This window comes from Callospermophilus lateralis, chromosome X (genome assembly GCF_048772815.1).
Source record: "Callospermophilus lateralis isolate mCalLat2 chromosome X, mCalLat2.hap1, whole genome shotgun sequence".
In the NCBI taxonomy this organism is placed as follows: Eukaryota; Metazoa; Chordata; class Mammalia; order Rodentia; family Sciuridae; genus Callospermophilus; species Callospermophilus lateralis.
In genome coordinates, this window is record NC_135325.1 from 73,255,691 (window position 1) to 73,280,878 (window position 25,188).

The 25,188-nt window shown below is 35.8% G+C and overlaps 1 pseudogene; it reads right to left on the bottom strand.

Annotated features, from left to right (window-relative positions):
- Nucleotides 1-4,741: 4,741 nt before the first annotated feature.
- On the bottom strand, nucleotides 4,742-5,752 carry LOC143639006 (heterogeneous nuclear ribonucleoprotein D-like pseudogene; annotated as a pseudogene).
- Between the last annotated feature and the right edge of the window lie 19,436 nt (nucleotides 5,753-25,188).

Below are 25,188 nucleotides of genomic sequence, written 5' to 3' on the forward strand. Positions count from 1 at the left end.
TTTTTCCTTCGTTTACAAGATGTTCCCAAAGGCTTTCTGTATCTTTGAAGTTACTCATTCCCCATCTCCCAAGATTGGCTGTGGGGCATAAAGGAAGCAGCAATTTTTGGAGTACAAAATGCAGGAGTGATTGTGTAGAATTCAATCTGGTTAGTCAAGCACATTTTAGAAGGAGACATTTGTGTTCGCATTCCTGTAAGGAACTTAGAGAAATGCTCTTTCTAATCTTTTTCTTCCTATCAGAATCTTTGAGACCTGGATTGTGAGCCTCATCTAATTATTTCTAACTCAGAATTGTCTCCCTTCTTTGAACACTTGCAACATATTATTCATATCACTCATTTTATTCCTATATATAGCCTTATAAAAATCATTATTCAAATCTCATCTCTCTGATGTGATTATAACGTCCTTGCTCCTCAGGATTGTATCTTAAACATCCTTATCACATCCATCATTTTGTTTCCTATCAAAGGTACATTGCATTTCTCGAATATTGTAGGCTACATGAAATGTATGCAGATTGAGCTACAAGTGTAATTTCACTATTTTGAACAATAGAGTACATTATTCAAACATATCCATAATATTTGTTCTTCATTGCAAATTTTCTAAATAGCCATTCCCTCTTGGTTAAAGTAAATATTGTAAGACACTAAATTTTAGAAGCAATATTTAAACCCCAAAGAATATTATAAGGAATGTTCAGATCAAGTAAAATATTTCAGATTTCTTCTGCTTGTATAATGCTTTCTTATTTTTGTATTTACTGTTATATTGGCTTTGCCAAACTTGCTTGCTAGATCATGCTTGCCATAGGTTGTATTTTGGATTATTTCTTGCCCTGCTCCTGCTCCTTTGAGTTTTTCACTTTGGCCTGGCCCTTACTTCTTGACCTGATTTTATCCCAGGAGTTATGGTCCATATCTGTATTCTTACTTGGTCAACTCCTCCATCTGAACTCTAGCTCTGGAAGAGGCCCTGAGCACTGTTTACTCAGGAGTAAAGATAGAATAATGAAGGGTAAAGTCAAAAGTTACTATAAGGAATGTGCTAAGAAGCTAAGGACAATAAAATACCTAAAAATCAACACTAAAAGCAAGAACTATAATGATTGGGACAGATGGCAACAGAAAAAAAGAAACTAAACTATTCTCATTTTATATCTTCTGTATATTTCTCAACACTTATGTCAATCTCATCCCCATGAAGTCCTTCCTTTATACTCCAGTCCACACTGTCTCCATTCTGCCATTTCTAAAGCCCCATAGTACTCTGTACCTTTATCATAAACTGCATTTGCAGTAATTATTATGAACTGCATTTGCAGTCAGTATACATTATGAATAATAATCACATATAGTTTTAAATTACCAGTCTGAAAACTCTCAGTATGGGGCAAGATTCCAGATCCAAAAGCATTACAATTTAGGATATTGAAATAATCTGAAAATGTGATTTGTGAATCATATCTATAACCTTTAAGACTTTTTAGGCAGGAGATAGGCATATGTAGTGATTTAAAATGGAGGAAAAATGGATTCCTGACAATACAGACCTCTAATCTTGGCATGTTTTCCTGGCAAGATTTTAGACTAGATTGTTAAAATAAACATTTTATGTGCACTAAGAAAAGAAAATGATAATCACCAGGAACCAGATGGTTTCTTCTAGTAATAAGTCATGCTAAAATAACCTCATTTTTTTATCACATTACTAATTTTGTAGATAAGAAGCTGTCTTTTGTTTTAAGCAAACATTTGACAGTCTTTATCATGTTATTTATTTAGAATAGATAGGGATATGTGAGCTGAGTGAAAGTAAAGGTAAATAAGTTTAATATTTGATCCACTAATCCTATATGAAATACACCAGTGCCAGTTAACATCCTCTATCAATACCCCATGCTCTGTTCTTTGTCATTTCGATATAAACAACTTTTATCAAAAATTTGGAAGAAAGCATTCCTTAAAGAGTATGCAGATGGCATTAAAGAGAATAGCTAATATTGTACAAGGCACCCCAGAAGAGAGAGGATAAAAATGGGAGTTTGGGAGTTGGAAAGATTGAAGGTTTCAACCAACTATGCTGCTTGCTAGTTGTGTGACCTGGGGAAAATTACTTTTTTTCTAATTCATGAAGATCAAATGATCATAGAGAAAATAATAAATAGCTTCTATCTTTATTGGTACTCATACAACCATTATTATTTCCATGAGCTGGAAAGATAGGCTGAAGCTGAAGATGGATTTAGCAGTTATGATTAAAATCAATTGTACAAATGGAGGGCCTGAATATGCTACATCTTGTGTGAATAAAACTTGATGGCTTTAGTTGACTGAGCTCAATATGAGTCAGATATATGACATGAATGACAAACCATCTAATGTTATCTAGGTTTTTAATAAAATTGTAGTATTTTGATTAAGGGAGATAATAATGTCTCTGCAGTACTCAAGCCACAATTGGGAGATTGTGTTTGAGGGGAACTTTGATTTTCCCAAAGGAGGATAAGCAGGATGGTGAAGTGTCTGGAATTCATGTTATAGGAGAAATGGCTTAAATAATTGAAAATCATTCTGCTGGAGGAAAAAAGACTTATGAGATGGGGATTGAGTCGTAGACAATGGAGGGATATTTTTTCCTAAGTTGCTTATTATGGAGAATTTGAAACAGATACAAAATGCAGGAATATTAGTATAATGATCTCTGATATGCCCATCACCCAGCTGTAAAATTTATCAATTTATGGGCATTCTTGCTTTATCTCTTATCCTCCTGACTGAATTATTTTGAAGGAGATCTCAGAATTCCAGATATCGTATTATTTCATTAGTAAATATCTTGCTATGTATCTTCCAAAGTCAAGAATTTAAAAAGATAAGTACAATATCATTTTCATATCCCAAAATTAACAATAATTAATAATTTCTTTAATATCATTAATTAAATATCCAGTTAGCATTTGAATTTCACCATTTGCCTCACAATTGTTATTTCATAGTTTATTTAAATCAGGATATAAGTAAATCTATACATTGTAATATTTTAATTCCATTTAAATCAATAAGTTTGAACTTCTTTTTTTCATTTATCACTGTCCTATAGATTTTTCCAGAGTCTGAATCTATGGATTGAATTCTTGTGGTATCATTTTTTCTTTTACCATTGTATTTCCTATGAAACAATAGGTGGATCTTGAGGCTTGGTCATATTTATGTTTAACATTTTTGAAGATTAAACAGGTAGTGTTTATTTCTTCCACCAAATAGATTCCATATTTCTAGTCAGTACTCTTTTCTTTTCATGGTTACAAGCCATTGGTTAACATTACCTATATTTTCTCAATAGGAGTTACAGAAACGTTTCTACTTTTTTTTTTTTTTTTTTTTTGCAGTGCTGAAGATTGAACCCAGGGCCTTGTGAGGAGGCAAGCACTATACCAACTGAGCTATATCTCCAGCCCCGAAAATGTTTCTAATTCTATCATTCATTCATTGATTAGTTGGAATATTTCTAAAATAGGAAGTTCCCCTTATTAACTTTTTGGTTGTCAGAATTTTTTTTTAAGTAAGTACATGTTGTTACCATCCAAAGGCTTTGATGTACGCTGGAAAATGATTAGGGTCAGAACGTGATAATGGAGAGTTTAAATTGCCTCCTCAAATTAGTCTTCCTTTACATTAAGAACCAATGGGGCCTGGGGCTGTAGCTCAGTGGTAGAGCACTTACCTAGCACACTTGAGGCACATACAGGGTTCAATAGCACCACAAAAAAACAAAGAAATAAATGAAACAATGGTATTGTGTTCATCTATAACTACAAACAAACAAACAACGGGAGCTGGGCACACAGTGACACACACCTGTAATCCCAGTGGCTTGGGAGGCTGAGGCAGGAGAATCGCAAGTTTAAAGCCAACCTCAGCAACTTAGTGAGGCCCTAACTCTAAATAAAAGACCCTAACTGTAAATAAAATATAAAACAGGGCTGGGGATATGACTCAGTGGTTAAACACCCATGGATTCAATCCTCAGTATCAAAAGAAAAGAACAAAAACAAAACAAATAAAAAAACCATTGGCGATTTCCAAATAAAGCACTTTTTAAAAATTGAGAAATGAGAATTGAATATATTTATCATTTACAACATGATGTTTTGGTTCTTTATAGTTATACATGACAGTGTATTCTATTTTTGATATAATTATACAAGCATAGAATATATTTTATTCTAATTAGGATCCCATTCTTGTGGATGTATGCAATGGTGAGATTCCCAGTGGTTATATTCATATATGTACATAGGAAAATTATGTCAAATTCATTCCACTGTCTTTCCTATTCCTGTCTCCCTCCCTTCCCTTCATTTTCCTTTATCTAATCTACTGTCATCTACCTCATACATGATTTTGAAAAAAATATGTATACATTGTGGAGTCAGTTGAGCTAGCACATGCATTATTTCCCATTTTTCTGTGATGAGAATACTTAAAATCTAATCTTTGCAATTTTCAAAATATGTTCTGATGTTATTTTTTTTCACATAAGGAAGCATTTATTTGAGGTTTAACATGAAATCATACAAATAAAATTCTATAAACACAAATCCACATTGAGTCATAACACAGATAGCAAAGGACAAAGTAAAAACAAAGAAAACTAATTGGCGACTATATACAGTTGGACACAGTAGTTGTGTCTTGTACACTAGAAAGTCTTTTACAAAATAATCAGATCAACAGAAGACCAGTCTTCAATGTCGTCCTGCAAGATGGGTTTCTTTAGCATCTCCTGTTTTCTCCAATGTCCTCCTCTAGTATGGCTGGTAATTATTTTGATGATTGCCACCCCCTTGAGAAGCCTTGCCATAAGTGCTCTGTTGACCACTGTAGTCTGCATATTCCTGTCCATACCCATAGTTCCCATAGTTATACCCAGTATAATCATATCCACCATAGCCACTATAGTTCTGATCACCACCATAGGCACTATTGTAATTTCCATATCCTTGATCATACTAGTTATTAAATCCTTGGTTCCATTTTGGCCCTGACCTCGGCCACGACCCTTGGTACACCTCGCCCACCAGCTGCACGCACCTGTTCCTCCTTTTTGTTGTTGCTGTAGTTGCCTATATACCTCTCTGGGCTGTGCAACTTTGATTTCACACTTCCCAGAACCAGTTTGATATTATCTGCTTTCTAACAATTTCTTTACTGGCTCTTCATCTGTATATGTGATAAAACAAAATCCTCTTCTTTCGTTTGTTTTTTGTATCCATGGGAAGTTCAATATTTTCAATTTCTCCAAAGGCTCCAAAATATTATTTAATTTGTTCTTCAGAAGTATCTGGGTTCAATCCACCCACAAAAACCTTTTTAAGGGGTTCTTTCTGTTTCAAAGCTTTGGCCCTTTTGGGGTCTATCAATTTGCCATCCAGTTTGTGTTCTTTCAGTTCCAAAACCTTATCAACACTAGCATCATCTCTAAAAAGCACAAATACAAATCCTCTTGATCTTCCAGTGACTGGATCTGTTTTAATCCTACAGTCTACAACTTCCCCAAATTGAGACAAATATTCAGTAAGACCTTTCTTGCTCTTATCCTAGCTCAAGCCTCCAATAAACATTTTACCGTCATCCTGCTGATTCTTGCTCGCGTTGATCTTGGATCCCTCTGCGAATTCTTCTATGTTGCTATACTTGTTTGTGTCCTCGATAGTGGCGGAGCTGTGGGCAGTGGGGGGCTGGCGCACAGTCCTGGTCGTGACAGCAGTGGGGGAGGAGCGTTGTGTTCCGATGTTATTAATGTAGTCACTATGTTGTATAATTGATCTCTTGAATTTTTTTCTCCTAACTGAAATTTTGGTTAAAATGCTTATGGTAGAAATTCATTCTTTTTGGCTGTAGAATACAGTGTGAACACTAATTGTGAGAGTTGAATCAATCTACATTTAATTTGGAAAATAAAAAATACTGCTAACGACTAGAATGCCTCCAAAGTGGAATGGATTGCTTCATAGAATAGACAGCTGCCTGTCCTATGTACAAGAAGGGTTTCGATGATAGTCTTTCAGGGACATAGTGAAAGAGAATCTTATGCTAGGTAGACATCTTAAAAACTCTTTCTTATCTCTGAGTTTCCATGACACTAAAATGTTCCTGAGGGCCCAGAATGGAGAAGGACATACAGGAACTCTTCCAAAGTGACAGGTATGTAAGGAATCCATTTTGAATATTTATGGTGGAAATTTCTGATCCAAAAAGCATATGTTGAGAGCTGGTGTTGTGGCTCAGTGGTGGAGCTCTTACCTAATATATGTGAGGCACTGGGTTCGATTCTCAGTACCACATACACATAAATAAAATAAAGGTCTATCAACAACTAAAAAACATTTTTTAAAAAGCATATGCTGTAAATTATTTTAAGAGTATTTTCTTGTTATCCTGCTCATACTGATTGCTTGTTGACACCTTGGAACTCTTGACCTTTGCCTATAGAGAAGATTTAATAATCCTTTTGTTAACAGCTCATAGTCTGGTCCTAATTGAGGGCTTTTCCCCACAAATCACAATTATACTGGAGTATTCACAGATGCCACTATTCCTGTCAAAACCTTAGACTGCATATTTTATCACTGGAGTGGGATTCTTGCAATGCAAGTGCCATCTTGAAAAATTTTAGCTAAAGATCATTAATAATTCTTTGTATTGTTATATTTTCTTTTGTGCTTTTTTCATGACAGTAGTTCTAAGGAATGTTAGTAAGTGCCTCCTTAACCTCATTATACCAGAAACAAATCAGTGTGTGGTCAAAATAATTGAGAAAACTCTGTTATTCAGGACTCTCCAGAGAAACAGAGCTAGTAGGATATATAGACAAATAGATACATATATAAGAGGAGATATACTGTGGGACTATATTATGCCTCACAAGATTATGGAGTCCAAGAAGTTCCACAATATGTGTCTGTGAGCTGGAGAATCAGGAAGACTGGTGATATAATTCAGTTCAGTACAAACGATATGAGGAAAAGGGGAGCTAATGTCTAAATTCCAGTTCAAGCCAGAAGGACTAAAGTCCCAAGAGGCCTCAGGGTATAAGGTATAAGTCTCAGAGTAAGAAGGCACAAGAATCAGAAATTCTTAATATCCAAGATTAGAAGAAGATAGACACCACAGCTCAAGACGAGTGATGGGGAGTTTGTTCTTCCTCCATATTTTATCCTGTCTAGGCATTTAACAGATTGGATATTATGCCTGCCCACATTGGTGAAGGTCAATGATCCATACTCAGTCTACTGACTTAGATGCTATTGACTCAGTCTACTAACTCACCCAGAAATACTATCACAGACATACCCAAGAATGTTGGATCAGCTATCTAGGAATTCCTTCATATAGTCAAGTTGATATATACATGAAACAGCATAAGCCTACTTCTTGTCAATTTGACTCATACACATCTTTTTAAATCATAATAAATTTCCAAGTAAAGGAAATAACAAGGTCATAGTTTCACCTAACATGGTATAACTATCCTGCCTACAAACAAAAACATACTAATCCCTTTCTCAGAAGAGGAGGTAAAGTACTTGAGTGATGATTACTCTTTTTCTTTATTTTTATGTTTTTGTGGTGGTGGGAATTGAACCCAGGGCCTTGCACAGGCTAGGCAAGCACTCTACCACTGAGCTACATTCCCAGCCCGCTAATTACTCTTTTTCTGATATGCTGTAACTTAAGTTCTCTAATGGAAATTTAACAAAAATTAAATATTGATACAATGTCAGGGTATCTTATGCTGCATAATAAGGGAATATGAAAGGAAATACAACAGATATTTGTTTGATACATGTGCGTATACACAAAAGTATTAATAATAAAATAATTAAGAAACACTTATGACAATTATAGTTCTCATTTCTATAAACTGGTCATGTTGTAGTTGGCATTTTAATTACCTTCTTCTACTACCTATTCTGTATTCCCTTTGCCTTCAGCAAGTATTTCATGTGTACTACTTCTTTACTTGGTAGGGTGAACTTAACCTTCATTCCTTAAAGGTCTGGGCCATTTGTAATCAATCCCCCCTAGATTATTGTAGTTTTCCATTGACTTTTTTTATTGGTTATTTTTAGTTATACATGACAGTAGAGACCATTTTGATAAAATTATACATGCTTCGAATATATCTTATTCTAATTTGGAATATATCTTATTCTAATTCAAATCTCGTGTGTGTACATGATGGTGGGAATCACTGTAGTGTATTTTTATATGTACATAGGAAAGATATGTCAGATTCTTTCCACTGTCTTTCCTATTTCTATCCCCTCCCTTCCCTTTATTACCCTTTGTATAATTTTCTGAACAATTTTCCATTTCCTCTTCCTTTATTCACCCTTTGTTTTTTGGAGATTGGCCTATTTCACTTAGCATGATAGTCTCCAGATCCATTCATTTATCAGCAAATATCTTAGTTATTCTTCTTTATGGCTGAGTTGTATACCATTGTGTATATATACCACAGTTTCTTTATCCATTCATCCATTGATAGGCATCTAGGTTAGTTCCATAGCTTAGCTATTATGAATTGTACAGCTATAAACATTGATGTGGCTGTGTCACTGTAGCATGCTAATTTAAAACCCTTCAGATATATACTGAGGAGTGGGATAACTGGGTCAAATGGTGGTTCCATTCCTATTGTTTTGAAGAATCTCCGTACTGCTTTCTGGAATGGTTGCAATAATTTTCAGTCCCACCAACAATGTATGAGTGTATCTTTTCCCCCACATTCTCGCCAACATATTGTTACTTGTATTCTTGATAATTGTCATTCTGACTGGATTGAGATGAAATTTCAGTGTAATTTTAATTTGCATTTCTCTAATTACTAGAGATGTTGAACATTTTTCATATATTTGTTGTCTGTTCATATTTCTTCATTTGAGAAGTGTCTGTTTAGTTCCTTTGCCCATTTATTGATTGGGTTATTTGTTTTTTTGGTGTTAAGCTTTTTGAGTTCTTTGTATATCCTGGAAATGAACATCCTGAAGTGTAGGTTGCAAAGATTTTCTCCCATTCTCTAGGCTTTCTCTTCACATTCTTGATTGTATTTTTTGCTGTGAAGAAGCTTTTTTAGTTTGATGCCATCCTATTTATTGAATTTTGATTTTACTTCTTGTGCTTTAGTTATACCTGCCACCAGATTGCTGGCTGATCACTCTGGGGAAATAATACTATATATGGGACTCTATACTGGGCACTAGGTTGGGCACTCAGCAGTGGCCATAATAAGATCAACTTTGCTGAATGGAATTCAGTGTTGCTGAACACATACATTATCTCCATCCCTGATGACCAATTTGTTCATAAGCTCCTTGAGTAGTGACAGGAATGGCTAGGACAGAGGCTGACTGCTATCCACAGAACATGTCAGACTGTCCATTTGATCATTAAAATCTTTCTCTACTGAGGTCAACCTTTAATGTGCATTCATATGAGACACCAATATCCTCACATTTTTTTTGCCCATTCAATAAGGTCTATCCACATACTTCTCCCCAAATTGCTTTGTCACCAGTCATGTTTCCCCCATGTTCTGACCATTCAGACAAACCATTTGCTACAGCTATGAATTGGTATATAATCACATATATGACCATTTCTCCTTTCAGTCAAAGTATACAGCTACATTTACTGCCTGAAGCTCCGCTCTCTGGGAAGATTTTCCTTCCCCACTCTTATTCAGGAATGTCTCAGAGAGGAGCTGAAATGCTATAGCCGTCTACTTTCAGGTAGAGGATGCATGTTGTACAGAATTCATCTCTAAACCAGGCCTAAGTTTTCTCTTCCCTTGTCACTTGATTGTAGGTTATTTCCATGGCCATAGGTTCAGGTTAGGAGAGAGCAGGAAGTACAGCAGGAATGGGGACCATAGACATTTATGCCACTTTTTCTTGTTACTTGTGCCTTCTGGGACTTCTCAGGCCTGATCCTGTACACACCACTTCCATTGATGATGGACTATTATTGTGCATAACCAACTTTATGGTTGGATAGGTCAGATAGCCCTCAGTTCATGATGGGCAGCTCAGGTTGCATGGTAACTCAGTGGCCTTTTGCTAAGCATTCAGTTTCCACTAAGATCCAGCAGCCAACCAAGAGATGACTCTCAAAAAGAGAGTATTTTTTGTGGATTATGACAGGACCTTGCTCTAAAATCCAAAGGATATCTGTAATTCATCTATAAGGCTTGTCAGAGGCTCCAAAAATATTCCTATGTGCCACTGATGCCTCAAGTACTATTGCATCTGTTAGATCATGTGGCCCAAGTTGTGCAGCAGCCTGGACTTCATGTAGAATCTGTTCTTTTCTGGGACCCACCTACACTAGTAGCTTTTTGGGTCATTCTGTAAATGGGCTGGGATAACATACCCAAATGAGGAATATATTGCCTCTAAAATCCACACAGGCCCATTAGGCATTATATCTCTTTCTTGGTTACAGGATAGAAGAGATATAACTACTTCTCTTTCATGTTAGAAAGTATACCTTGACATGCCACATATCACCAGCTTTATAGAAACTGAATAAAAGGCCCCCTAAATTTTCATCATATTTATTTTCTACACTCTGACACACAAATCTCTTGCCAGGAGGTATGGATTGATTGCACTTCTTGCTTTCTAGGTCCAACCAGTGTATTATTATCAATGCAACAGACCAGTGTGATGTCTTGTGGAAGGTAAAATTGATCAAGATCTCTGCAAAGTAAGTACAGTTTATCTTCCATATCCAGTGTTCTGCATCCATAGATTCAGTCAACTGTTGATATTTGGGAAAAAGTTGTGTCTGTTCTGAATGTGTACAACCTTTTCTCTCATTGTGATTCCCTAAACAATATAACAACTATTTACATAGCATTTGCATTGTACTAGGCACTATAAGTAATCTATAGATGATTTAAAATATACAGGAGGATGTGTGTTAGTTATATGCAAATAGTATACCATTTAATATGAAGTACTTAAGCCTCTGTGGATATTGGTATCCAAAGGGTGGGGGAGAACATGAAACCAGTCTCCCTTGGGAAATCAGAAGATACGAAGGGATGATTGATGACATAGGGCTGGAGAGTTGATATATACCTAAGATAGGACAGTGAAGGTATATTGCTTGACTGCTGAAAGTAAACATTCTGATACTGCCTTTGTCAGTTGGTTGCTGCTACTTGACCCCTGCTACCCTAGGATCCAATTATTTCCATTATATTTAGGTTTCCAAATTGAGTCACTGTGGTTTACACTGTGGAATCTGGCTTACAAGAAAAACAATTGCTAAGCTCTTCAAAGATGCTTGAGCTCCCTTCTCAAATTTATGTCTCAAAGTATTGGTGGAAGGTCTTATGACCTTCACCAACTGGGTAAGTAGGTCTTAAATATTATATCCACTCTAATATTCCAATTTCCTTAAACTTTAGAATATTTTCCTCCCTATTAATCCAAGAAAGTTTACACATTTCCAGTTTGCTCGTGGTGGGCCATCTTTTGATCCATGTTTCAGCCAACTAAGCAAACAAATTGTTAGACCCCTTTCTTATTTTCTAAGCTGCAAGATTAAATGCAGAATCTCTGCTTAGTAGGCCCATATTAACAAATTCAGCCTGGTCCAACTTTGTGTTCCTTCAACCCTTATCTGTTGCCCTTAATATCCTTTCCCATATATGTTCCTCAAATTTCTCCTTGTGTAAGTTGTGAAATTGAAGTAATTCTTTAGGAGTGTATCCCATTTCCTTATAGTTAACACTTTTTACCTTACCATTGATGGTCTGCTAGAATTTGAATCTTGTAGGTCTAGAAGCAAAGAAGTGTTATGAAGATGGGTTCTGAGGAGAATTAGTATTGTCTTTCATGGCGACTGCCTGAGAAAAGTTTTCCTTGGGCAATGTAGTGTCCATTCCTTCAGGAGGAGATAGAAAGTCTAGTACCACTGTGGGTAGGGAGGCCACTACCATTGGGGGTGCATATGCCCCTGCCACTTCTGGGTCCTCAATGGATTGAATGATGCCTGGCCACATATATATATACACACAAATGTAATGCCTTTTCCTCATTTAGTCAGTATACTGATTCAAATGCTAATCTCTTCCTGAAATACCCTCCCAGACACACCCAGAAATAATGTTTTTCTGATTATCTGGGCATCCCTAATCTCAGCCAAGTTGACATATAAAATTAACCAGCACACCTTTATTCATTCATTTAACCATCCATTCATTTATTTTTATATCAAGACTTCTAGGAACATTTACTATGCTAATTTGTATTGTTAATATCCAAGAGGATTACATACTACAGTATGTGGAATTTCCAAAACTTGCTTGGCCAAAGAATATTTTTTCATAGAATAGAATATGGAATTTTTTGAGAGTTGCACTGGGATTGAACCAAGGGTGCTTAAACACTGAGACGCATCTCCAGCCCTTTTAAAAAATTTTATTTAGAGACAGGGTGTGACTAAGTTACCTAGGGCCTCACTAATTTGCTGAGGCTGGCTTTGAACTCACCATCCTCCTCCCTCAGCCTCCCAAGTCACTGTGGTTACAGATGTGTGCCACTGTGCCTGGCAGTACTGTTGTTTAATGACACATATACCATTTTGGAAATAAACAAAGGAATCATCTGATTCCTCTCTTTGACATCTGAAATTCAATTCATAAATAAATTCTGTCAATATCTACTGTTAAAATGTATATTAATTTTTTTTCCAATGCTAGGGATTGGACCTAGGGGGCCTCATGCATGGTAGGCAACCCACTCTACCACTGAGCCACATTCCTAGCCCATGAATATGGCTCTTTATTACCACTGGTCAATACTCAAAACCCAGCCTTATTACAAGGCCACTTCCTTTCTATAGATTTCTCTTCATTCAGGTAACTTTACGGTCAATCTTTTTCACCTCCTTCAGACTTTACTCAAATGTCACCTTCTCAATCAGTATAATATTGAATAATTTCCTAATCCACATCTTCTTTTCCTCCTTCCCTTTCTTTCTCTTCTCTCCTTTATTTTTGAATATATTACATATCTCTGATCTTTTGATTTGCCTATTTATCTCATTATTGCATTCCTCCTCCCACTAGAATGTATATTCCATGCAAGGTAGGGTAGGTCTAATCCTCCTCTTGCATATTTTCAGCATCTAAGAGTAAATAGATGTAAATAATAAGATGTAAATAATACTTAGTAAATGTTTGTTGAATAAGTTAATCAGGTACCTAGCTCTAGAAATGCTAACACTAAGGGGACATAGGGGACATGTGCCACATGTCTGTTGCCCTTAATATCCTTTCCCATACATGGAAAAGCATTGGCTCTGTGGTTAACCAGACCTGGATTTCTCTACTGATTCTGCCATTTATTTACTGTAAGAACTTGAACAAGTTATTTAATAGCTCTGTACCTATTAAAAATAGAAATAGTGAAACATATGCCTTAGGTTTATTTGAATTCTTCAGCAGTATATTAAATTACATATGCTGTATAACAAGGATGATATTAAATGATATAAAGGTATTTAAAGTACCTAGTGCGTATCAAGCATAGTTTCTAGCATAATGCTCAGTATAGTTTCTATAAATCTCTATACTGAATAACTTTAATCACTTTTTCTTCTTCTTCTCAATCCTCCCTTTAGTCCTGGGGATGAATTTTCACTGAGCTAGAATACTTGTTCTCTTAGGATCAGCAATACATAGTTATGAAGTTTTGTTAGCATGAGATCTGTGAACATGAGAGAGACATTTTTCCCCTTTGTATGAATCAACTAGGCCTTAATCAGTTAGGTCATGCCAGGCATTGTCTATTAGTCTACACAACTAACAATCTCGGATGGATAGTTGCTACCTGGTTGCATTAGAAACAACCATTTCAGAGATAATGGGAACCAACAGGTAAGATGTTATCTATAAACTCCTCCTTTAGAATTGCAATCAAAATCACATTATAAGCTATGTCAAATGATCAGTTTCATTACTTTTTAGTCACACTTCATTTTTGATCCATATGTGTAGCAATTTGGTCACTCAGCCATTTGTAAGATCTGACTCTGAATGACTTAGCTGTTTTAACAAATCCCTCAGAGGATTGGGATTTTCCATCAGTGGGGATACTCAAAACTACCATCTCAGGATCTGGAACTGATCTCACTGAGTAATACCATAAATGTTTGTGCAGTAGCATCATGGTTAAAATAAGTATGTGACCACTTTGAGGAACAATGCTCATTTGGTTGTCTCAGTTCTTTTAGATTTGTAGAAAAATTGGTCTCAAAAGGAATATTCACATCTTGAATGCATTGTTATATTACTGTCAAATCTATCTTTTCTTCCTGAGGCCTCTCTGATTTTCATCCCCATACTGGATTCATTTATATGACCAAAGCACTGGAATGAAGACCAATAGAGATAGCATTTTCAGCCATTTTGATGGACTTAGATCAACTGTTCAATTACTATGATTATAATTCTTAAATCTAAAGGTAACTTTTTAATTGATTATACAATGCAGAAAGGTAGATAGTGCTGCATTTAAACATAAAATGTCATCTTAATGTAACTACTGTTTTTCCCCTAAGTGTATCAATAATTGCCCCAATCCTTTATCTCTATTCATTCTACCCTATTTTTCATTGTTATGCACGTTCTATTTCTGCTCTTGTTTATTATTTTCAGAAGTATATTATATATTAAGTGGTGATCAGGGAATGGGGTTCAAGTAAAGATGTCTCTAAACTTGAGGAATACTGACTGGAAACAGGTAATTTGTTCCTATTCTTTTTATTTGGCAGGGCTTCATTTCTTGCTAACTCTAGTCTTTTTTGTGCTAACGTGGAAAGTTAGAAGTAAAACCATCTTTTTTACTCCAGAAATGTATCTCTTTGCTCCTGTCTACATCTTTCTAACTTCTTTTGCTCCTAAGATCTCTTTGTTGAGTAATATAAGCAGAGACAGGTTTACTTAGAAGTTAAAGGGGCTTAATATAATGGGTTCCTTGCTTGAATTGGCCCTTAAAGACAATGTACTTAATTTTATACTCGTAATTTTATACTGGGCCTTAAAAAATCCTGAATCTGTGTCTGATGTCATCATTCCTTCTTTCTCTTCTACTCCCTCTTGAAGAGTTGCTCTAATCCCTGCAATGCTTGTGTTGCCATTCTTTATGTTCTTGACATATGTTCAAGACAAGCTGGAGGTCAATCTTCAAGTAGCATATGGGTTCTCTCTATGGCTTCTTTTACTCTATTCAATGTGAATTAATCCAAGAGAATAGGAAAGCCTTTTAGGACACAGTGATGGCTGTGGTTCTAAGAAAACATAGGAGTCAGAGAGACTTGAGTTCTACTAAGGCATTTGCCAGTTTGTCATTTGTTAACATTTGGGAGCTTTCATTTCCTTACTTGCAAAATGGAAATAATAATATTTACTTTTCAGATTTGTTCCAAGGATTAAACCAGAAAATCTAGGTGAAAGCATCTTACTCAAGTGCTTGGCACTTACTCTGTATCAACACTTAAATTCCACTTCCTTTTCCTTCTGCTGCCATAGCAGGACACAGCAAAGAAAACTGGCTCCTTTAGGGAGAATGTTTTCTATCTGCATTTTTGGGTAACCTTCTCTGACCTACAAAAACTATAGAAATGCATGTCATTAGCCTAAAAAGGCAAGTGATTCCCCAGGCAGGCAAAGAATGATGGAACTGCAGCTTTATTTAAGAGAGTGGAAGCAGACAGCAAGGGAAGCAGCAGCAATGTCCCTGTAAAGCCACCCATCTTCAAGCTCTAGAGTCTGTTCAGCTCTGATAAGAGAATGTACATCCTCCCTTGTACTCCACACATGAAGTTTGTTTCCTCTCTTTCTGTATTCCCTGATATGTTTAGGGAATGAGCATTTGCTCTTAAAAATGGAAGAATGATTTATTCTTTCATGGCAGGGAGGTTGGGGGGAATGTAGCACAAAATTTCATTTATTAAATGGACAATATTCAGATGTGTCCCTTAAATAATACTTAACAAAAGGCAGAAGAGGCCCAAGGATTCTACAGTAAGCTGTTAAGTTGGATAACCTGTGTTCTTTTCTTTTTGAGCACTTTTTATTCACAGTATTTGCTCATTTTAAAAAATAGCATCATTTGTTGGCATAATTTGAACACTGGAATTTTGAAAGATTATATAATTTCTTGGCTAAAAAATTAAGGAAATTAAACACTTCATTTTTCAAGGTAAGCATTTCACCCTAGGCAATAGAGGAAATTTATTATTAATACTACCTAGAAGACATATTGTGCCCATGATCTTGTTGTAAATGTCTAATCCACAGATTATGTGTATGCTTGTCTGTTATACAATTTTATCTATGCAGAAATATAACGCAAAAACAGACAAGAATTGAGAAGACCCTGAATTCTATTCTGAGGTCTTTGTCAATCAACTATGGTGCTTCCAGATTGGTCATTTCATTTCCTACTGCAAATGATACATCTGCAAAGCATGAAGTTAGCTCCTTGTTCCTAGATTGTATTGTGATCACAAATGAGATAATATATGTACTAATGATGTAATTTCAGTGGAACATAGGCCAGCTGGTATTAGTAACAACTTCTTACATTAATATAGAGATTTATAGCATAAAGAAGATTGACACACTTGATATTTGAGAGAAAATATAGAGAATTTTTAGTTAGCATGAACTTAAAATAACATTTTGAATCAAGTTAGGCCACCACTTATCTGGACTTTATTAATATAGCTCTTGGTTGACATACGTTCACAGAATGATAAATTAATATTATGCCAGTTTTTATCGAGGATCTATATAAGAACAGCCAGTGGAAAAGTCTTCTCTAAGAACATTACCTTTAGGTTGAAAGTTTCTTATATCAAAAGTTTCATAACAAATTCTTCTAATAGTTTGCTTTCAAGCAAAGGTAAAAGAAAACAAGTCCATATCCAGGTGAATTGGTATTTTTTCATCAAATAATACTACATAATTAATCTTATTTCCAATTTTACCTTTACTATCATGAAGCTTATTTTTTCATAGTTAAATGTAGTGATAGCTATAGCAATGTCCTTAGCCTAGATTTTTATTAAATTATATACTTTTATCTACCTTAAAGTCTTTTTGTATAGGTTCCATACAATGGTGGAACCTGTATGTGTGTGTATGTGTGTGCGTGCGTGCGTGTGTGTGTGTGTGTGTGTGTGTATTTTAGTTTTGTGGTACTAGTCCTTTTTATTTTTGATTTTGAGACAGGGTCTCACTAGATTTTAGAACCTGGCCTCAAACTTGCGATCCTCCTGCCTCAGCCTGTGGGGTCACTGGGATTATAGGTGTGTGTCAGTAAAATATCTTTTTTTATATTTATTTTTTAGGTGTAGATGGACACAACACAATGTCTTTATTTTTTTATGTGGTGCTGAGGATCGAACCCAGGTCCCGCCTGTGCTAGTCGAATGCTCTACCACTGAGCCACAATCCCAGCCCCATTAAAATATATTTTTAAATAGGCAGTCAGATAAATAATATTTCTATGTAAATTTAGTGGCTCATTTGTGGTTACTTATTAGCTAGGGCATAGCACTTGGTTTGATTCCTGTGTATATTATTTAATATTGCTCTATTCAATGATAATCCTCAGCAGCCTAACCCTAACTGTACGCAAACCTTTGGCTACCAAATGAAACTGTGAAGAAATGTGGAACAATTGAAGGTTACTAATACTATGCAAACAGCTAAAACTATGTTGTCAATGATAATGTACCATAATCAAATTTAGAAATGAATAATGATAATTGTTTATACACATGTAGCAGAATAATATTTTTGCTCCTGTTTCCATAGTAATGTTCATGGAACATTAAGATCTGTAATTCCATTTCTTATCACATACCATCATAGCATCAGAGTAGTAAAATATGGGAAAATATGTGTTATGTTGAAGCAAATGTGTCAGAGTTAGCCTTAGACTATTTTTATGGTCCTTTGTTATTTGGATATAGAATGGTCCCCAAAGGATCAAGTGTGAAAGGCTTGGTCCCCAATGCATCAACGTTCAGAGGTAGCACTTTTGGAAAGTGATTGGATCATGAGGTCTCTAGTCTCCTCAATGGATAACCCTCTGATGGATTCATAGCTGAAAACACTACTGACTGACAGGTGATAGAAACTATCAGAGGTGGGATCTAGTTGAAGGGGATAGGTCCTTGAGGGTGTGCCCTTGGTGACTATAGCTTGTCCCTAACACCTTCTTCATTGTCTCTGGTTCCTGTCTGCCATGAGGTGAGGGACTTTGCTCCTTCACATTCTGCTGGTCATGATGTCCTGCCTCACTGCAGGTCAGCCAGCTGATCATTGATTGAAACTTCTGAAACCATGAACCAAAATAAATCTTTCTTTCTTTCTTTCTTCCTCCCCCTCCCCCTCCTTCTTCTCCTTCTTCTTCTTCTTCTCCTCCTCCTCCTCCTCCCCCCCCCTCCTCCTCCTCCCTCCTCCTCCTCCCTCCTCCTCCCCCCCTCCTCCTCCTCCTCCTCCTCCTCCTCCTTCTTCTTCCTTTTTTTTTGTACTAGGGATTGAACCTAGGGGTGTTTAGCCACTAAGTCACATCCCATCCCTTTTATTTTTTATTTTGAGATAGGGTCTCACTAAGTTGCTCAGGGCCTCACTAAATTGCTGAGGCTGGCTTTGAATTTGCAATCCTCCTGCTTCAGCCTCCTGAGTTGCTGGGATTATAGGCATGTACCATCACACCTGGTTGAATTTTTCTTTAAGTTATTTTTCTCAGGTACTTTGTCACAGTGACAAAAAAATCCTAAAACATTGTTCATTATCTAAGAGCATTGGAATATATTTTCTTATTCCCAAGAAAGTCACAACAGAGACTTTGGTAGACACCTGAAAATACTTATGATTTCAAAAATAGTATTGGTGGGCTGAGGGCACTGAGTTTTAAAATTCACGTTGGAAATCTTTTATTTTCTTATTTATATACAGAACAGTGAGGAGAAGGATGGAAGAGAATGTCTAATGAAGACTTGTTATAGCATGCTATTGAAGTTGGTCTTGAATTTAATTTGTGAAATACGAGAATCTCTTTCTAAATAGAGAAGGGTTATCCCAATGGGATATCTAGCTCCTAAAATTGAGGGACTCCTTTAGACTTAAAAAATAAAATGCCCATGAATAATCAATCACCTGAGGCATCTGTAAAGACTTGATGAACCATTTAAGGCAAGGTTGAGGCATGGAGTCTTTCTAATACAGTTACTAAGAGATTGAAGAGATGCAGGTGCCCTCCCCCTTTTGTATTCTCACATATCTGGGATTATTTTATCATTAAAGAAAACCCATGCTGGGAGGGGTGCACAGACCTGTAGTCCCAGCAACTCAGGAGGATCACAATTTCGAGGCCAGCTTCAGCAACTTAGCAAGGCCCTAAGCAACTTAGTGAGACCCTGTCTCAAAATAGAAAAAAAGGGTGGGGATGTGGCTAAGTGGTTAAGCACTTCTGGGTTCAATCCCCAGTACTGAAAGAAAGAAAGGAAGGAAGGAAGTGGAGGAAGTGAAGGAAGGAAAGAAAGGAAGGAAGAGGAGGAAGAAAGAAAGAAGAAAGGAAAGAAAGAAAGAAAGAAATCCCATAGCTTGTATGTAATGCTAAAACAGGGAAAAATCACTCACCTTCCAAGGAACAGTTTCCCTTCTTTAAACAAACTGCCAGGGCTAGGAAACTAAGCAGTACTTTTGAGAAAGAAAATGATATGAGAGGGGATTTAGGTTGGGGAAATGTGTATTCTGATTGTATATGAGGCTGAAATCCCCAGAGTGAAAGGGGAAGGAGGGCCAGTGTTGAAACAGGGGATAAACTATGAGGAAACGTTGACATTCTATAGGAAGAAATTCAGAGACCAAGTTTCCACTTTCTTTTTTTGTATCAAGGATTGAACCCAAGAGTGTATTACCACTGGAATACATCCCTAGCCCTTTTTATTTTTATTTTTTATTTTGAGACAGAGTCTTGCTATGTTACTTCGGGCCTGACTAATTTCTGAGGTTAGCCTTGAACTTGCGATCCTCCTGCCTCAGCACCCTGAGTTGCTGGGATTAGAGGTGTGTGCTACTTTGCCCACCTATATTAAGTCTTAATAAAAGGCAGAAGTGTAGGAGATACTTCACCCAAGTGTTGCTAGACATAAGAAGAAATGAACAATGAAGAATGTAAAGTTTTAATAAGATTAAATAAATGGTGTTTTTTTTTTAGTATTTACAACATATATTAAATTCTATGGAAGAGAAGAAATATATAAAAAGTCTATTTAATGGAACTTATGATTTTATTTAGGATATAAAATAGAATATGAAGATATGTAAAATTAATTAAACATATGTGTGTATATATTATAGTGGCAGCATGAATCAAACAATGTTCTCTCAGAGGTCAAAGTGAGGAGATCAGTGTTGGTGTGGATAAATGGAAATGGCATCACAGTACATGTTTTTTGAATCAAACATGTTTTGTTTCAATCTTGGCTTTGCTACTTACTATTTGTGTGAGTTTACGCAGATTATACAACTCCTTTGAATAAGACTTTTGTCATTTGTAAATGAGGATGAAAATAGTGCCTACTTCATTAGATTCTTGTAAGGTTTTAATAAGATTACACATGCTAATCCTGAAGCACAGCAGTTGGAACATGCTAAATATAGATGGTAAGGAGGAGATAGGTAATGAGAAAGTTTGAAAGAGTTTGAAGGATTAAAAAAAACGGATGGAAGATGTCATCCCACATGTTATGGTTTAAATATGAAGTATCTTCCAAAAGCTCACGTGTGAGACAAAGCAAGAAAGTTTAAAGGTGAAATGATCAGGTTACAAAAGCCTTAATCTAATCAGTACATTAATCCCTGATGGAATTAACTGGTTGGGAACTATCAGCAGGTAGGGTGGGGCTGGAGGAGGTAGGTCCCTGGCATGTGCCTTTTAGATATATTGTTTGTGGTGAGGGGAGTCTCTCTCTGTTTCCTGGTTCCATGTCCCTAGCTGCTTTCTCTGCCACATACTTCTGCCATCATGTACTGCCTCACCTCAGGCCCCAAGGAATGGAGTTGGTCAACTTTGGACTGATACCTCTGAAACTGTGAGCCCCTAAATAAACTTTTCCTACTCTAATTGTTCTTGTCAGTCTTTTGGGTCATATTGGTGAAAGAGCTGACTATAACACCATATCGAAGTAAAAAATGATCTGTATCATAGAGGTAGGAATGGCTTGTTTGTGGAAAATTAAATGAATCTGAGAGAAATACAACATTCTCTGAGATGAAACAAATTTTAAAAGTACATTGGGGTGGTTGTACTCACAGTAAGGAGTCCTAATAAGATTCTTTGAGATTTTAAGGGAAAAATTTCAGAAAAAAAACCATATGAGCATCAAACTAATTCAATTCAGCATTCATTGATAGGATAGGATTATTTATAGACTTAATGTATAGGTACCATGTATTACTGAAGAATCTAGAAAATGCAGTAGTTTAATCAACACCCACCCTTTTCTCTGACTAATCAATGTGCTCAGATATATATCTTTAGGTTGAATTTGTGTCTAATGAAAGCTACATGATAATTAACTATATTGTTTCTACAGTGAAGGGATGGATTTCCATGGGGTCCTCCCAAAATGTTAGAACAATAGTGAGAAACCATCAAAAGTTTGGGAGTATAAGCCTAACATAGCCAGATACTCTTTTGGAAGCAAGGCTGTGAGTAGTGGAAAGGATGAACTGGAAGAGTAAAGTATTGGAGTCAGGGAGGGAAATTCAAAGGCAATGATTCTTAATAATTGCAAATACCTTTTGACATATAATTTGTTCTGAAAATACTGTAATATATGTTAGCAAGTTAATGACAAATTGAAAATCTTAGTGATTTTTTAAATAAGGTTCTCAGAAATTAGTGAAATTTCATTTTTTTTTTTTCTGGAAAAGGACCACTAACTTATTTCTATATATTTTTGGAAGATAAAATATGTAACTTCAGTTGAAAATCAATGTATCTATACCCACCCAATTTAGTTTAATACCTAGAATGTTTCCAGAACCTTGGAAGCCCCTGTGTGCCCTCTGCTATAGTTGTCAGTCTTTTCTGGAAATATATACTACCCTGACTAATCAAAACCCTCTTAATTATGATTATTACTGATATTTTTGTAAAAAAGTGCTTTTTTCTTACTTTATAGTAATGGAATCACACTTTTCTGTTATTTGCTTCATTAGCTTGATATTATAATTTGTAGATTCATCTATGTTAATGTATATAGCCATACTTCATTCCTTTTTATAGCTGTATACTATTCCATTATAAACAATTCCCTATTTAGTTAGCTACTCTAATATGGGTATATATTTGTCATTTTAAATATTTTTTTCTATAATGATGGTAATTTCATATCAGCCTCAGTTTAGATGCCTTATTTCTGACCTGTCAGCCCCTCCAACCCAACCCTTCCCCACTTCTGTGCTTCCCTAGTAATTATTCATACAATTTGGGTGGTCATAAAGCCCAGGAGCTTACCACAGACTAAGGAGCACATGTGCATTGCTCCCTGGAAAGAGCAGAGTATCATGCCATGCTTCAATCAGACTAAACCATAAGGATTCTTGTCTCCACACTGATGGAGATGATGGAGGAAGCCAAGTCACTGAAGAGCAGTCTTTGACCTGGATGACATGGGGAGAGAAAGTAAATAGCAGATATATTAATCTCTTTATGCTTCCATCCTCCAACAGATGGTTTAAAGATGAAGTATTTTCATATAGCTTTTTTGAAGACGTCATGTGAGATTCAGCAATCTGTTGCTGAAAAACTCTGTTCAGCTCATGAATGTATTTGCTGACCCACTTTTCTATCTCACTTCGTTTTTTTGTTTTGTTTGTTTGTTTGTTTTTCTTTTTTTGGCACTGAGGATTAAACCCAGGGGCACTTTACCACTGAGCTACATTCCCAGTCCCAGCCCTTTTTTCATTTCTTATTTTGTGGCAGAGTCTTGCTAAGTTGCTGAGACTGGTTTTGAACATATGATCCTTCTGCCTCTGCCACCCAAGTTTCTGGAATTATAGGTATACACCACCATTCCTGACTCATTTTATATATTTTTTTAAAAAATATGGCATATTTTATACATTTCTCTTCACTTTTTTTCTCACTTCTGCTTATCTGTGATTAGATCCCACAATAAACACTAAGCATGTGAACTTTTGCCTCAGAATCTATTTTCCAGGCAACCTAGTCTAAGAGGGCTGCAGTGGGCATTCTTAAATTTTTCTTTTTTTTAATTGGTGTATGTGTGCAAAGAGTGTGTCTAGAATTACTAGGAGTAGAATTACTGAATTGTAATTTTATATGGTCTGATTCACTAAGCAATGCCAAATTGTTTTTCAACCTAATTTTTAACCATGTGGACTTTCATGAGCAGCATACAAGAGTTCCTTGCCTTACAACCTCTCCCAAACTTGAGGTGCTTTTAATATTTTTAAATTTAAATTTATTTTTAAATGGATGGATCAAAACATAAAAATTTCATTTAAGTGTACCCTTGCAATATTTTGATACATGCATATCTTTTGTACTGTTTAAATAAGGTTAAACACATCTACCTTCTCAAATATTTGCCATTTCTTTATGGGGAATATTTTAAAATTCCTTTTTTCTAGTTTTTTTTTTCCTTTTTATTGTACCAGGGATTGAATTCAGGGGGAATCAACCACTGAGTCACATCTCCAGCCCTATTTTGTATTTTATTTAGAGACAGGGTATCACTGAGTTACTTAATGCCTCACTTTTGCTGAGGCTTGCTTTGAACTCAAGATCTTCCTGTCTCATATTACAAGCATGCGCCACTGCACCTGGATTCTTATAGCTTTTTGAAATGTGCAGTACTTTAATGTTATCTATAGTCACTCTGCTGTGCAGTAGCCCACCAGAACTCCTTATTCATATCCAACTATAACTTAGTGCCCATTGATTAACCTCTCTCTATCTCCTCACCCCAACCCCAGCCCTCTCACCTCAGCCTCTGGTAACTACCATTCTACTCTCGATTTACAAGAGCTCAAGTTTTTTATATTCCACATGAATGAGACCATGTGGTGCTTGTCTTTCTGTGCCTGGATCTTTCACTAGAATAAAACAGTTTAAGACTTCATTTGGGACCATAACAAAAAAATCCCTGAATAGCCAAAGTCCTAAAAAGCTATTATTTTTTTAAAAAATATTCAGTACAACTGACCTATGAAGCCATCTAGTCCTGGACTACTTTCTGGTGGGGTTGTTTTGATTGTTGGTTTAATCTCTTTACTGTTCAGAATTTGCTTCTTTTCTTTTTATGGTCCTATAGATTGACTTTTATTTTTATTTTGAAACAAGATCTCACTACATTGAAGAACCTGATGTTGAGATCCTCCTGCCTCAGCCTCCTATATAGCTGGACTTACAGGCATGTGCCACACTGCCCAACCAGATTTTCTATTTCTTTATGATTCAGTATTGTTAGGTTGTATATTCCAGAAATGTATCCTTTTCTTTTAGGTTATACAATTTTTTGACATATTATTTTCATAGTAGTCTCTTATGATCCTTCATATTTCTGTGGTTTCACCCATCTCCTCTTTCATTTATAGTTTTATTTGTGTCAACTCTCTTTTTTCTGTCTCCCTCTTGATTAGTCTAAACTAGAAATATTAGTCCAAAACCCAACTCTTAGTTTTGTGTCTCTTTTTCATTGTCTTTGTAGTTTCAATATTATCTATTTATGTGCTGATCTTTATTATTTATCCCTTCTATTAACTTGTTTGTTCTTTTTCTAGTTCCTTGAGGTATGAATCTAGTTTATGAGATCTTTTTCTTAATATTAAGTTATTAATTTCTATAAACTTCTAAGAACTAATTTCGTTTCATACATAAGATTTGGTATATTTTGTTTCCTTTCTGTTTAAGTTAAGGTGCATTTTAATTTCTGTTTTGATTTTTTCTTTGATCTATTAGTGTTCAGTAATGTGTTATTTTTCACATATTTGTGATGTTTTCCAATTTTCTTCTTCTAATTTATTTTGTTTCATACCATTATAGTT